Below are 14552 nucleotides of genomic sequence, written 5' to 3' on the forward strand. Positions count from 1 at the left end.
CCGCTAGCGGCCAAAAACCATGCGATTTTTGCAATGATTAAACACTAATATTTCAGACTAATTTGCAATATTTGTTTGTTTATGTAAATTGAATAGGTAGTCCACTTTTACATCTTTTTAATGCATTTTGCATGCACCTATGTAACAAGTTACAAATAGGTGTAAATTTTACCAAGTATTTATTTTCAAAGTAAAAAAAATTCAGATGTTTAAACATTGCATCAATAGTAGTAAACAATAATTTCCAGCATAATTTCAGGATAAGGTATATAAAGTAGTTTTTTTTAAATTGTTTTATTTAATAAGTTTTACATATAGTATTTATAATACATCTAATATTTATTACCGTTTCAGGTTGTGGGACAGATGCTCCTAGATGAACAGAAGATCCAAAAGGCCAAGACAACTCCAGAGCCAATCACCTGTAAAAGAAAAATAAACATTAAACAGGGACACTACTGTTATTATCACCAATGCCTAATAAGCAAAAAAAATCCTAACACCCAATCTTTTAACATTGGCTCAGCAAGGCTTATCCCTTCCTCCGATTTTAGTGCAGAGCTTGTTCCCTGAATGGGTGCATTACATCCACCACTTTAGTGCCATCAACACATTGTACATGTGCTTTACTGAAAGCACAATGCATGCCAGGCACTAAAGTTTTAGATGCATCCACCCATTCAGCAAACAAGCCCTGTGAGAATTAACAATGTAACCATTGTTAAGGGTCCCTAAACCTATGCAAATCTAGTCCATCTATTAGATGAATAGTAGAGCAAAGCTCTGAAAAAGCCAAGCCAGGGAAATCTGCAGGACTGCCTGGTCCCCTTTTATGAAAAGGGGTAGGATCAGTACAAACTGCATCATCCCCTGTGGGTTTTAACAGTAGGACATGGTTACACACCTATAAATGGACTAGATAAGAGAATTAAGATTAGGTCATTGATATAGCTAAAACATCAAATTCAAACTCTCCCACTTTTGTAGATTTCCTTTTGCAGAGTAAAGGAGCCTCACTCCAAGCCAGTCCATGCATCATAATCACTTTCACCTGAAAAATATTTCTACAAATTAATTTCAGATTTAAAGCCAATCTTTCTTTACTTTTCAAATTAGCATTCAGTACTTTACAAATTCAGATGGAAACAATTTCTTCAAGGAATTTACCTTTCCTACATATTCTAGTAGCAGTAGTAAAGATCTAATTTAGCAATATAAATATATATGGCATCAATTTGCCAATTTTCAGTAAATGTCATTTGAGAAACTATCCACAACTGCACTTCAATGGCAATTTACATTTATCTTTAGCCAATGCTATATTGTTTAAGTTATTACTAATTTTTTACTTTTATGCAAATCTATTCAGATTAACCTTTACTACAACTCGCCTGATTCTGTTTAAGCAATTAACTTCCAACTGACAGAGCAACTTCTGGACTTTCCAAACCACATTCTGGAAAACTATATAAATTTAAAACCAAGCTAAAGTAAACATTGAATATTTTTTTTTTTACTTTCAAGGGAAAAATACCATCACTTAGAACAAAACTTTTCCTGCCATTAACTTTATTTGACTCATGATTACCCTTAACAGTGTTATACATTTATAGATTAAAGCTTATTTAACAAACATTTAAAGTTAACTAAACAAGATTTAACTAGTTAAATTTAACAAGTTAACTAAACAAACTGTACCACTTACATTTTAGTGTGGGCTTCATCCACTATTCTGATGTTAGCTGGAACATTTGTGCCAGCTGCTGGTTTGAAAGGGAGGCATACCATGTGCCAATTCAGGAAGCTTTCCACGTTCCTCACTACCATGTTGGGAGGCAGTTGAAGACTAACCAATCAACATCCCAGGCTGGAGAGCAGTGCCAGCTCGGGGACAATTTACCACCTGCAAAAAGTTTAATACTCTTAACAATCTACAACATCTATCTCATCTTTACCTAGCCCCCAAACCTTACATTTGTCAGCATTAAACTGCATCTGGTAGTCTTAACCATTTCAAAACTATAGGGCATCGGTATTTTTTATTTGCCAATTCTGCAACTATTGCAGTCTAAACCATAATCTTGCGAAGAATAACCGAGGTCCAAGGAGAGCTTTTAGGCACTACTTACAACACTTCTCCCAACTTAACCCCATTTATACTAATTTCCTTTGGTATAGCCATGACCTAATCAACTTCAGTCAGCATTCCCAATGATCCGAGCCCCTATCAATTTTGCGCCACTATCAAAATCTCTGCTGAAGTCAAGTTACACAAAATCACAAACCTTATCACCATTTCCTCAACTATGCAACCTAATCCATGAACATTTAGTAATAAAACTATGCAATTCATGTATCTAGTATTGTTTCTCAAAAAGAGTAGAGAAATGGCACTTGCAATGTTAGATTCTAGTAACTTTCCTCACAATAGACTAAGCTAATTGGTCACTAACTTAAGCGTTAAAATTAACTCAAACTTTTCCTTTAAAACTTGCTATATTAGGAACTTTCCACGACCGGCCTTTACCCGACATAATTAAATAGGGTAAAAACGGTATATTAAATGCAGTAAAACTACGGTAAATTGAATATGATAAACTTGCATTCTTTAAGCATGGGCTGCATAGTAAGTGAACTAAACTAAATGTTAAGCACCCTGGTAAACCACTTCGTTCTATTCAATTTCTTTAATCACTTTGTCCGGCTAGAATTTTTAGATTAGATTAAAGGAACACCCTCCCTGGTAACGGCTGAACTAGTTAACCAAATACAAATATTTAGGTAAAATACTTTCATAAAACCCGTCTACTTCCCCCACCAGTAGACTTGTTCAGCTAAAGGCATAATGTAATGTTCCACTTTAGTAAATAAAGACTTAAAAAAAACACTACCCCATCTGTGTAGTTACCAGTTACCTGACATTCTACGCTTAAAATAACCCATCTATTCCCCATAATTGTTCGATATAACTTACCTCTCACCCGCTGGTCGAGTACACAGCAGTATATACCCTCCTCCATCACTCACCGCGTGGATACTATTTCACTCTGGCCGCAAATTGCCTCAAATCACCTACGTTGTCCATAAACATATATAGAAGAGCAACTGACCGTAACACCCGTATAGCAATCATCACATAACGTGGGAACATTAGTAGTACTGCTGTCAAAACAAAGATGGCGCCAGGACAAACGGTAATTCCTATGGACTCGCCTAGTTATGCGTAGGGAATTGAGCTTCAGCTGTTTGGTCCCGCCCCTCAGCTGTATTCACCTCGTTGTACTCACCTAATTTGTGCTTGCAGGGGTTGAGCTTTGGTTCTTTGGTCCCGACTCTCAACCGTCAATCAACAGGTGTACAGGTTCCTGAGCCTATTGGGCTCTATCACATCTACATTTGAAATTGTGTATGGAGTCAGCCTCCACCACATCACTGCTTAATACATTCCATTTGTTAACTACTCTGACACTGAAAAAATTCTTTCTAATATCTCTGTGGCTCATTTGGGTACTAAGTTCCCCTTGTTCGTGTTCCACCCGTGTTAAAGAGCTGTCTTTGTAACTATCAAAATGCATATATCTTTGCTTTCACTTCAGTTATATTTATGACAAGGGATTTAAATTTTGCCTATATTTCTGCTTCTCTGATGACATTAAAAACTTTCGTTTATTACAGTATCTACATAAAATTAACATTTATCTTCATTAGGTTGTAGTTCTCATCAATAGGGAGAGCGTCGGTAAAAAAAAAAAAATTGTTTAAATATAAATATCTTTCCTCTCTCAATAATATACCCGAAACGCTATGCGTACTAGTGGCTTTAGGTATTGTATGTACTAGCTCTATCTATAAATCCAATATTATGTTTGTAAATCGACTATTTATGTACTTTCCTGAATAAAATGAACTTTACTTTACTAATATCTAATCTCTGTGACTAAAACGTAAGAACGACTTTATCTATGCCTTTTTGATAACATATACAATTATAAGCTTTATTAGTGAATCTCTATTAATTAAACAATATATCAGAGAGTGTGTAAGGTTCGGTGTTCCATGTGCGAAGAGACATGGGAGATTTTACATCAGTACAGTAAATGTTTTAAGTAGCGAACGCATACTAACGAATAACGATTAGTATAGACCAACACTATTGTTCTATGAAGTCGATTTAACTTCCAGACATGTATTTTTCAATAAGTCTTAAATATTTTCTGGCTAGTTATGTTAGATATTATTAGAAATACGTATTCTACTTGTTAATATAATAAACTAAATTTGCGATCATTTAAGGAGAGAAGTGCGACGACTGGATCACTGTGTACAGAAGGTTGATATGCCAACAAACACTTTCCAGACAACAATATATCTTGGATAAGTCGCTCCACAACATTGACACCTGGACTGTTGACTTCCTATGAGGCCACATATTTACTTATTTCATAATGGAAGTATATTATTTTATAGTAAATATATGTTTTCTCGTGTTCTGCATTAAGCACCAACATTATAGTGAATAAATATACCATATTTCTTCATTATTTAAATAATGCTAGGAGGCTCTGAGTAGCTTTGGGTCATTAGGTGAACAGAATCTCCAATAGATGGGGCGAGAGTCGCGCTATCTCTCCCCCGAGCGAGAGTCGAAACTTATTTTAGAATTGATATATCTTTGTCCTCCAACAAGATATATTTCCTTTGGTGCACTCACAATAACGAGCATATCTCTGTCTTTCTGAAGGCATATAATATTTTAGGCTTTATAAGCGTATCTTTGTTAATTACACACTATATTGGCAAGTGCGTAGGCCCCTGCATTCCATGACCGACAAGCTACTGAATACCACTATAAAAACGTATGTATCTTCACTTGAGCTTTATATATGTCCATGTTAAAGTATTTAAAATGAAGCTTATATTTCTATCTTTCTTGAGACATATAAAACATACGTGTTTATTAATGAATTTACGTGAAATAAGCATTGTTCTGAGAGAGAGTTGCTCTGTCGATCAGTCTGTGCGGGGTCGGAGCTCGGCGATTATTAAAACACATGTATCTTCATTAGAACTTTATATATATCTATGGTAAAGTATTTAAAATGAAGCTTATATTTCTATCTTTCTCAACACATATAAAAACATTTGCGTTTATTAACGAATTTACGTGAAATAAGCATTGTTCTGAGATAGAGTTACTCCGTTGCTCGATCTGTGCGGGATCGGAGCTCGCCGGTTAGAAAAATACACGTATCTTCGCTTTAAATACAAATATGCCCATGGTAAGGCATTTAAAATGAAGATTATGTTTCTATCTTTCTTGAGACGTATAAAAATCTTATGTTTATTAACGATTCTGCGTGAAATAAGCATTGTTCGGAGATGAATATTGCGGATTTCCGGCTCTACGACCGATGAAAAATGCAACTTTTATACAACTACAAATATCTTTAGTTTTACTTTAAATTTTGTCCTGAAAGAGTTTTCATATATAGATCCAGTTTCTGCCGTTCTTCTGACATAAAAAGACCTTTGGTTTAATAAGTTAAGATGTTTTCAACAATATTACTAGGGCGTTCACCGATTCTAACATGGGCGACCCTTTTGGAAACGCAACACATGGGTTGACCTGATTGATATATGGGTCAGATTCCATTAAGGTTCGGAACATATATATTATGAGTACGAATATACTGTATCGCCGATTATTGATTTGAAACTTTATTTTGCCTCACTTGGGAAAATCAAATCTTAAATAAATTGGACCTTAATGTTATTTATCAAATAAGTTCCCCCAATGAAAATTACCTTGAACTTATCACCAATTCCTCCTATTAACTCAGTCTTTCTGTAATAACTTAATACAGTAGGCACTTATTAATTCAGTGTTAGATTCTTGGGCCATCTATGACTATTGCAAACAAATTACATTTGTTTAGAGATTATAGGAAAAATAGGTTCCTGGATAATCTAACTTTACATGGACATAACCGGGGGGATATTAATAGGGTATTAAAAGTATCAACACAGGACAGAACACGAAACAATGGATATAAATTGGATAAGTTTAGATTTAGGAAAGACTTGGGTAAATACTGGTTCAGTAACAGGGTTGTTGATTTGTGGAACCAATTGCCGCGTAACATTGTGGAGGTGGGGTCCCTCGATTGTTTCAAGCACGGGTTGGACAAGTATATGAGTGGGATTGGGTGGTTATAGAATAGGAGCTGCCTCGTATGGGCCAATAGGCCTTCTGCAGTTACCTTTGTTCTTATGTTCTTATGTTCTTATGTATCAACACAGGACAGAACACGAAACAATGGGTATAAATTGGATAAGTTTAGATTTAGGAAAGACTTGGGTAAATACTGGTTCAGTAACAGGGTTGTTGATTTGTGGAACCAATTGCCGCGTAACATTGTGGAGGTGGGGTCCCTCGATTGTTTCAAGCACGGGTTGGACAAGTATATGAGTGGGATTGGGTGGTTATAGAATAGGAGCTGCCTCGTATGGGCCAATAGGCCTTCTGCAGTTACCTTTGTTCTTATGTTCTTATGTTCTTACATCATTTCCTTTCTAAAACTATATGCCAGTACAAACAGTTCCACTATAAATACAAGATCCACTATGAGGGATCCATTGAGGTTGTAACATTGTTGGTCATTTGGAAAATAAAGGTTGTACTGTTAATAAAAAATATAAACCCTAAAATATATTTTTTGTTATTTTTTTATGTTTTAAGTGATTTAGGTGTAAAATATGCACAAGTGTGTTGGTTTTATTAATAAAAAAAATTGTTACGTAAAAGGATGAAAAGTGAGGGCTTTAGATGTAAATAAAGTACAGTACTTTTGCAGTGAAAGGGGTAGAGAACAAACCATTCCATTCATTCAAATGACTGCTTGTGTGTGTGTGTTGAGGGAATTTTTTTTTTAAATAAGCTCGATGTTCTTAAACTTAATAATCTATAACAATTAGCTAATTATATTAAGGCCACTTCACAAAACAGAAACTCATCCGTTATAATCATCCATCTGTGTCCTGAATTCAAAATGATAAGGAAATTTTTATTTTCCGCTAATATTGTACAACATTTCTTTATAAAACCCTTGATGAATCTTATTCACTTAACATAAGTTGTTTTGTCAGGGACAGGTACTACTGACCCTTCCCTAAATACATCACCAGAATAGTGACCTAACTCCTGGGTTACTGTTTACTGGTAGGTAAATAGAGGCATTAAGTGAAAGTAACAGGTCCAACCTTTCCTGTCTCGTCTGGTACTCATATCATTGATCCCAAATAGTGAGTTGAGAATGAAGGCAAATATATTTTTCATTCTGTTTTTAGCATCCTGATTGATATCTAGACACTCTTGAATCTTCTGGGACAGTGTTATATAGCCATACTTTTAACATAATTTCAATCCATCAACATACTATATTGTATTTTCTCCAATTGCTGCAACACTGACTTACCATTATAATGTCTGAATTTTATCTAACAATAATATTTAATGAATGGTTTTCACATGAACATAAAAGTTATCTTCGGCTTATCAATTTCATAGATGTATGGCCTAGTCATTTAGTTTTAATAGAAGTTAAAATTGTGGGAATGTGTGTTATTGACTATGTATCAGAAGTCATAATAATCCTAGTTTATAAATTGTATGATTATGCAAGACTCTTTATGCATGACTGACTAACCAGTGATTTGTTGAGGCAGTTGATAGTGGTAAGGATTGCGATGTTGTATACCTTGACTTTAGCAAAGCTTTTGATACAGTGCCACATGAAAGACTGATTAAAAAAATAGAGTCTCATGGTATTGGGGGTGCTATATTAAGCTGGATTAGGGCATGGCTATACCAAAGGAAACAGAGAGTTAGTATAAATGGAATCAAGTCAGAGTGGGAAAATGTTGTAAGTGGAGTGCCTCAAGGCTCTGTCCTGGGACCTCTGTTGTTTATAATATATATAAATGATTTAGATTCAGGTTTGAGTAGCAACATTTGCAAATTTGCCGATGATACGAAAATCGGTAGGGAAATTAATTCGGAGGAGGACTCACTATCACTTCAAGTTGATCTAGATAGGGTTTTGAAATGGTCAAAGGATTGGCAGATGCAGTTTAATGCTGATAAATGTAAAGTTCTGAGGTTAGGTAATGATGATAGAGTTACAAGATACGAGCTAGATGGTGTTGTGATTGCGAAGTCGGATTGCGAAAGGGATCTGGGAGTTATGATTAGTAAGAATTTAAAACAAAAGGATCAATGCATAAATGTTCGTAATAAGGCAAATCGGACACTTGGATTTATTAATCGCAGCGTTAGTAACAAGACACCTGGTGTGGTTCTCAAGCTATATCTTGCTCTAGTTAGGCCCCATTTAGATTATGCAGTTCAGTTTTGGTCGCCATATTATAGAATGGATATAAATTCACTTGAACGTGTCCAGCGTAGGATGACTAAGTTAATTCCCCAAATTAGAAATCTTTCATATGAAGAAAGATTAACAAAGCTTAAGTTGCATTCACTGGAAAGGCGAAGAGTTAGGGGTGACATGATAGAGGTTTACAAGTGGATGAATGGACATAACCGGGGGGATATTAATAGGGTATTAAAAGTATCAACACAGGACAGAACACGAAACAATGGATATAAATTGGATAAGTTTAGATTTAGGAAAGACTTGGGTAAATACTGGTTCAGTAACAGGGTTGTTGATTTGTGGAACCAATTGCCGCGTAACATTGTGGAGGTGGGGTCCCTCGATTGTTTCAAGCACGGGTTGGACAAGTATATGAGTGGGATTGGGTGGTTATAGAATAGGAGCTGCCTCGTATGGGCCAATAGGCCTTCTGCAGTTACCTTTGTTCTTATGTTCTTATGTTCTTATTTGAGTACAGGATTCTTCTTGCCAAACAAAATTTTTGTATGCATGATTGACCATATAATAAACATTTCCAAAGTATTCTTCATACTAAATATTTGGAAAATGATGTATCTGGCAAGTGATGCCATTGTATTTTATACAATTTAAGTACCAGTACTGTGGAACCTTGGTATATGAAGTCAATTTCCTAGTAAAAATTGACTTGGTTTACGAATTTTGCCTTAGAATACGAATCTCTGTACATGCAAGGATCAAGCACATGGTTCTGCTGGGTACAGGGCGAGGTATGCTCAGTTTACCAGTGTATTCCACCTTGTGACAACTGCACTTGAATTCTTTGTGAAGAATTTCATTGTTTATTCGCTTTTTTGGTTTCTGAGCATAAATGTTATTATATATGACATCATGGGTCCCAAGAAAGTCGGTGGTAAAGTTTAACTTGGGAAAATAGTTGAGTAGAGGATGTCCCTTCCTCGTTAAAAAAAATGTGTGCAGTATGGGAAGAACTGCAACGTTTTGCTAAAACGACTAACCCAGATAAACTGAAGCAGGCTCACTACAGACAAGTGTTAAAACGTAGGGAAAAACAAGTGTCTATAGACAGATTCTTAGAAAGACAAGCAAGCAGTGATCCACAACCGGGTCCTAGTGGTATGCCTGCAAAATGTAGTGAGAGAGTACCCCAGAAATGTCATAACTGCCTGATGTTATAATGAAAGGGGACTTCCCTTTGAAACACTAACACTTCTCCTCACCATCTTCCATATGCCAACAAGAGTCCTCAATAAAAGTGAGGCACCTGTTCAGTACGTATAGCAAAATAAAATAGTATTTTGTATAAAATGTATTTTAAGTAAATATGTTTGGGTGTGGAACAGATTAATTCAATTTATTTCTTATAGGAAAATTCATTTTGGTTTACAAATTTTTTAGTGTACAAACCATCTCTTGGAACAGATTAAATTTGTAAACAAAGGTTCCATTGTACTCCTAAAATATTAGTCAAGCCCTCTTTTATTTACTTGTAATGTGTGTTGTGATCCTGTGAGTGTTGCTTGGTAAAGAATGTTCTATATTTGATGTCCAGTTTAATAACACACCATTATTTTTACAGTAGATGAGACTAAAGCAAACCAAAGAATTTAACATTTTGAAGTCTTTTTACACATTGTAAGGAACATGCAAATGAGTATTGAAGTAGAAATTTATGTAATAATTTATATTGTAACAATAGTATAAACATGAGTAAAGGGTTTATTAAAACTTTACTAGTTGCTTCTTTTACCTCGGGTTCATAAAAGCATAATAATAAATAGATATGCAGACAGTGTATTAGCCCACACAAGGCGGCTTCTTTTAAGACATCTCGCACTCATTCATATGTTGGGGGGATCATAATGTACAAAATGCCATATTATTTGAGAAGATAGGTCGACGGGATGCTGCATTGAAGACCTTTGCAAATCATCAGTTCATCAATGTCAAGCCTCATGGAAATTCTCACAATACATACATGTTAGGCCAGAATCAAACCTCGACCCGGTCAGAGATGAGATATACTCCCACTTTGAGTGACAGGACTCAACAGTGAATGACAAAGTTTAAGAGTATATCAAAATTACTGAATCTTATTCTCAATTTTTGCTGTTACTGTTACTTCTCAAATGCTGTGTAACTTGTGTTTAACTGTGAGCTGGCTATATTAGCTCAAAATATTGTAGCCGTGATGTAATTGGTCACAAAAGGTGAAAACTCTTTCTGTTCAGATATAGTACTAGTCGATATTTATTTATTGTGACTGAAGTAAATGACAGATGTTCTTTGGAGATACTATGACTGTACAGGAAATATCCTTTTGCCGTATTACAAAAAGACATTATGTGCATAATGATCTAATGTGATCAAAAGATGTCTTTGTAGAACTTTTGGTGACGATTAAAATTTTTATTGATGAATTAGTTGTGTAGTTGTACCACAGGTGTGCTTCCTAGATGACTTATTTATCATTTTCCTTGTAGTCATATGCACTGTTTAGTTTTTTTTAATCTAAGAGTTTCAGTAGTTCTGATAATTGAATTTTGAGGAAATACAAAGTTGTTTAAAAATTTTAAATATTATACCAGACATAAGATGTCTGCATAATTATGGTGATGAGATATACGATATGATATGATATATGATATGAGATATGGTGATGAGAAATGGTGTGGGGACTAATCAGAATATTGCTCAAATATTCTCCGTTTATATTTTTTATCATTACTTTTGTTGACTGCATCACTTTAAGCCAAGATGATTACTACTCTGTGCAAGGCATTTTTAAGAAATTTAGTCATGTACTGTATTTTTTCTTATAATAATTACCAATGTATGTATGGCTAAAAGGAATGCCTTGATGTTGCTATTGTTTTAAGGACATGATCACCAAGTACAGTACATACAAAGTACACCCATCCAGATCCTCACATCTCATCTCAAAAGCCATAAAGCAGTTGTGAGCACATCTCCCCAGCCCAAAGCTATAGTATCAGAAGGGCAATTTAGGCCCTTTTACATCATGCTTTGTTGCACAATACTGATACAATGTACTCTTATATGCATATTTTCAGAAATGTGCTTATAAATTTGTTATTGCACTAAAGGGCAGTGGCAATGAGGGAGGAGAGCAGATATATTTGAGCCTTTATCAAGTAACATTCTAGATTAAGTTGCCAGTGGACATAATTTGAACGAAACCCTCCACATGAGTGTAGCCAAGACGTAGTCTTCCAGCAGTAGAGTTCATTTGAAACACTTCTGTAGTTATTTCAGATCTGCCATCTTATTTTTGTTAGATTGTTTGTGGCTGAAGTCACTTTTATATATAGAGATAGAGAAATTAAAAAAAAAAATTAAAATTCAGTGGGGAAGTGTTTTACCTGAATGAGTCATGGATGCTTGTGCAACACATGGTCATATTTGTTATTATCTTCTCACAGGACTAATGCTGGAGTCTTAACTTAGCTACATTTGCCTCTGTTGCCTTACTATCACCATCTCTTGTACCAATAACCTTTGTGCAGTCTTATTCCTTTACTTTTTTCTACTGACTATTCTTGACAATTGAGGTGCACTAGTTCACAATCACCCTTTAGAAAAGAAGTACGTATTACATGTTTTTTCCGTACCGTTTCTTGGATAGAATATATGCTTTTGGAATGTTCATTTATAATTGCAGTGTATCACTGACCGACTCTTTTGAACGGAAATAACCTACTATAGATTATTTTCAGTTTAGCTTCTGCACATTACATCTTTTGTTTTGTTTTACTTCTTATATATGCATAGAAAGACTTTGGATGTTTTCGGTATGTTTGATATTTAGAATTCAGAGGTAAAATTCAATCAAATTCAATTCAGCAACTTGGAAATATATTTTAACTTTTATTTTAACAATATTTTTATTTTAAGCATACATCGCTAAAATAAATATTTAGATTTAAATTAAATTTACTTTAATCTTCAATAAATATGCAGCTCTCTGTCATCCATATGCTTAAAAGTAAATAATTATGTCGCATGTTGGCCATGGAATAGCTTGAAAGCTATTCCATGTTCACCAGCTCACCACGGTGAGGTCTGCGACTTTGAGCTGGACCAGGGTAACTCGTCCGAGAGAATCCTACAAGGAAATCCTTCATGAAGAACTTTCCTGAAGGAACTCTCTCGTTGCGTTGAACCCTAAACAACGCACCAAAGGTTACTTCGGGATATCTAGTGATAGCATGACTATCGCCAGACATCACTCACCAATAGCAAGCTAATGGTGAGACCACCCACAAGGAGTGGCAAATAAAAAGGAATAAGGAAAGGGGAAAATGAGGATAAAGGAAGTTATATAAATGGCCTGGTGATTATAAGGCTCATCATGAACATCAAATGTTCAGTTACATTACTTGATTTGTTCAGTCTATCCACAGGAATGTTCCATTGACAGTAAAATGTCCTGGATGAGACTTCTTGAAAATTTGGATCAAGTCCAAATAAGAAATTACCTGCAGTCATCTTGAGAATCCAATGATTGGCAGTGTCCAATCCTTGGGAAACATGGACATCGTCCATAAAAGAAAGCCAGATGAGTTCTCTTGAATATCCAATGATAGTTTGGTCGGAGTCCAATACTTGGGAAACATGGACATAGTCCATAAAAGGAAGTCAGACGAGTTCTCTTGAATATCCAATGAGAGTTTGGCCAGCGTTCAATCCTTGGAAAACATGGACATAGTCCATAAAATTAAGCCAGATGAGTTCTCTTGAATATCCAATGATAATTTGGCCAGCGTTCAATCCTTGGAAAATATGGACGTAGTCCATAAAAGGAAGTCAGACAAGTTCTCTTGAATATCCAGTGATAGTTTGGCCAGCGTTCGATCCTTGGGAAACATGGACATAGTCCATAAAATTAAGCCAGACGAGTTCTCTTGAATATCCAATGATAGTTTGGCCAGCGTTCAATCCTTGGAAAACATGGACATAGTCCATAAAATTAAGCCAGATGAGTTCTCTTGAATATCCAATGATAATTTGGCCAGCGTTCAATCCTTGGAAAACATGGACATAGTCCATAAAAGGAAGTCAGACAAGTTCTCTTGAATATAGAATGATAGTTTGGCCAGCGTTCGATCCTTGGGAAACATGGACATCGTCCATAAAAGGAAGCCAGATGAGTTCTCTTGAGTATCCAATGATAGTTTGGTCCAATACTTACGAAACATGGAAATAGTCCATAAAATTAAGCCAGATGAGTTCTCTTGAATATCCAGTGATAGTTTGGCCAGCATTCGATCCTTGGGAAACATGGACATAGTCCATAAAATTAAGCCAGATGAGTTCTCTTGAATATCCAATGATAATTTGGCCAGCGTTCAATCCTTGGAAAACATGGACATAGTCCATAAAATTAAGCCAGATGAGTTCTCTTGAATATCCAATGATAATTTGGCCAGCGTTCAATCCTTGGAAAATATGGACATAGTCCATAAAAGGAAGTCAGACGAGTTCTCTTGAATATCCAATGATAGTTTGGTCGGAGTCCAATACTTACGAAACATGGATATAGTCCATAAAAGGAAGTCAGGCAAGTTCTCTTGAATATCCAGTGATAGTTTGGCCAGCGTTCGATCCTTGGGAAACATGGACATAGTCCATAAAATTAAGCCAGATGAGTTCTCTTGAATATCCAATGATAATTTGGCCAGCGTTCAATCCTTGGAAAACATGGACATAGTCCATAAAAGGAAGCTAGACGAGTTCTCTTGAATATCCAATGATAGTTTGGCCAGAGTCCAATCCTTGGGAAACATGGACAAAGTCCACAAATGGAAGCTAGATGATTTTCTTGAGAATCCAATCCTGGGAAATCATTGCCACAAAAGGAAGCCAGATGAGATCTCTTGAGAATCCTACGTTTGTTTGGCAGAGCCCATTTGTGTGAAACATGGACATAGTCCATAAAAAGGAAGCCAGATGAGTTTTCTTGAGAATGCAATATGAGGCTCTTGAAATATAGTGGCTGATGTTTCTTTAGAAAACATCTTGTACCGTGTCCAATGAAGGAAGCTTATGTACTCTTGACACCAATCTCAAAATCCATAATTATTGGCGAGCTTCATTGAC

General features: G+C 35.6%; 1 long non-coding RNA gene across 2 annotated transcripts; it reads right to left on the bottom strand.

The window, feature by feature from the left end:
* Positions 1 to 278: 278 nt before the first annotated feature.
* LOC138354284 (uncharacterized) lies at positions 279 to 3142 on the bottom strand. 2 transcript variants are annotated; one of them, XR_011223534.1, is made up of 5 exons: positions 2975 to 3142; positions 1706 to 1903; positions 1392 to 1456; positions 980 to 1051; positions 279 to 422 (listed from the first exon to the last, which is right to left on the bottom strand). It is a non-coding gene; the product is annotated as an uncharacterized lncRNA (long non-coding RNA). The 2 variants fall into 2 exon arrangements; XR_011223535.1 differs by lacking the exon at positions 980 to 1051 and having other exon boundaries at positions 2975 to 3137.
* Positions 3143 to 14552: the final 11410 nt, after the last annotated feature.

Source organism: Procambarus clarkii, chromosome 62 (assembly GCF_040958095.1).
Source record: "Procambarus clarkii isolate CNS0578487 chromosome 62, FALCON_Pclarkii_2.0, whole genome shotgun sequence".
Classification (NCBI taxonomy): Eukaryota; Metazoa; Arthropoda; class Malacostraca; order Decapoda; family Cambaridae; genus Procambarus; species Procambarus clarkii.